This window comes from Otolemur garnettii, unplaced genomic scaffold (assembly GCF_000181295.1).
Source record: "Otolemur garnettii isolate 467f Iridium unplaced genomic scaffold, OtoGar3 scaffold00222, whole genome shotgun sequence".
Lineage (NCBI taxonomy): Eukaryota > Metazoa > Chordata > Mammalia > Primates > Galagidae > Otolemur > Otolemur garnettii.
The window spans coordinates 644922-647236 of NW_003852617.1; the positions used below are offsets into that span (position 1 = coordinate 644922).

Below are 2315 nucleotides of genomic sequence, written 5' to 3' on the forward strand. Positions count from 1 at the left end.
TGAGCTCACTCATGCTTGTTAGAACCAAATCTCTCTCCATGCCCTTTTCACCAGGGTGTTCCATGACAGGTATTTCTTCTAACTCTCACTCCTCCTAGCCATAGGCTATACGGGCTGCTACATGTTTCATTCATGCTCAAGAAATGGGCAGACACCAAGAGTGAGGTACTGCAGTGTTATAATAGCATTATGAATATGATAACGGAATTCAGGGTTTGGGAACAGGCATTTGACAGCTTTTTATCTTTTAGGTAGCTTTATAAAGATAGCTTTATGTTCCTTATATACCCAATGTAACAAATAAGTTTAAAACTGCTTAAGTATGGTTCTTTTTTTTCTTAAACAATAAATCAAGTAAGGTGTTTAATTTCTCAGCAAGTATAGTAAACACAGCCTGAAGTTAGTTCACCAAACTTGGAAGCTGAGTATTACTGACTCAGTATCATTTAAGAGCTATTAACTTATCTTAGAAGGCTCCAAAAACAAGATAATTTGTAGCCTTCTTAAAACTAGCTTAACTGTGTCATTACCCAGAAATTGTATACATTATTTGTAGCTTTTGGCCATGTTTGCCTCACAAAATCTTTCTTAAGTTTTGGTAAGTAAGGTGATTGCAACAGAATATATCTCAGAACATCTTAAGTTTTATAAAAGCATGGACTTGGTTTTTATTTACCAAGGTTTCTAAACTTCCAGAATAATGCCTGGCTCATGGCAGGTGCTCAGTACATAGTTGATGAATTAATAAATGAATCTTAACTAGCCCAAAAGAAACTACTCAAGTAAATACTCTTTGGGAATAGCAGCCCAGCTCAAAAGACAGGTGTAAGAGTTTTCAAAATACTTGCTAGTTTTCTCCTGTCCTTTCCCTGGGATAGTCAGATATGACAGAGACTGCTTTGTTCAAGAATTGCCTTCATATTCCACTTTAGCTTTCAGGCAATAATAGATTTCATTCATTCAGTGCCACAGGAGAATACACTTTCTGTAAAAATGAGACATTTGTCCCAAGTGGTATGCATAAGCTCTGTACATAGAAACCATTTTTCAAACCTGCCAACACCCTACAATTGCCATACTAGCAAAGTGCAAACATCTTCTTAAATCAGGATCTATCCAGTGACTTCTTAGAATGGTTAGTTATATAAGATTACAGGGGCTGGAGGAGGAAGGCAGGAAACAAAATTAAAAAAAAAAAAAAAACCCTGCAAACTTATGCTAGTAAGCTAGGTCAAATATACTTTATCCCCTGAAGAAACACAGCTCTAAATGTTCATTATGTTGAAACTTTCACTACTACTGTAGATATGGAGACAAGAATGATCATATTGGCTACGGTCACAGAACTCAAGCCTATACCACTATTCCCTGTTGTTAAATCAAATTTTCCAGTTGTTTAACTTGGTGATCATGTCTCTTCTTATACTATTCTTTTCTAGCACACTGTTTTACTTTGAGAATGGTATGACTTTCTAACTTTTCCTATCTTTAGAGAAAAATGACACCTTTTTTGTGGGGTGCAATAACTTCTTAATATTAACTTGTCTAATCATGGGGGCATGGATTTTAGATGATTGCTTTGCAGATAAGACAGAGTCCTATTTCACACGTATGTTAAAATTAAAAACTGCTAAATTGAGTAATTAAATTCATTTTAAAATAAGGGGTGAATTATTTGTGTATTTGGAGGCAGAATCAAAGTACTTTTTTTGTTTGCTTTTTACAGCACCTATTACAGCTCTTTCCAATAATATTTCTTCTCCGATTCTTCCATCAACCTATGTTAGTCTGCTGTCGCTATTCTGATTACGAATGGGGTAAGGGCAATATTTAAGAAAATAGTGTTACTAATCTTATTTTAAAAGGACTGATATACATTAAACCAACCAGAAACTTCTAAAATCTTTTTGTGAAATACTATTAATAAGAGACTAACATTAGAATTTTACTTCTTAAGGGTAAACAAAGTCTCTTGGCTAGTGCAACAAATGAAACCATGTCAAATTATTCTCAAAGTGAGAATAAAAAATTGAACAGATAGTTAAATCCCAACAATTAGAAAGAATGCATTTTTAAAATGTTACCTTCTTTGTTTCTTGATCATTTAAAAGGTTAACCAAACCCATCAGGTTGATGCCATCTCACGTCAAACCAGAGAGGAGGGGTCTCACTTTGTGTACATTACCAAGGAAAGTGCTGTGTGCATACTGTATTTAATGTAATACACATTCTTCAGCTTTAATTTTACAGCAGACTTTAAGAAAACTTTATCTCCATCAAAAAAATACAGGATTGGCACAATAATAATAATAATA

At 34.2% G+C, this 2315-nt stretch overlaps 1 protein-coding gene across 1 annotated transcript in view; it reads right to left on the bottom strand.

The window, feature by feature from the left end:
- STAT1 (signal transducer and activator of transcription 1) overlaps window positions 1-2315 on the bottom strand; it is a 49858-nt gene that overhangs the window by 4283 nt on the left and 43260 nt on the right. The window lies entirely within an intron of this gene.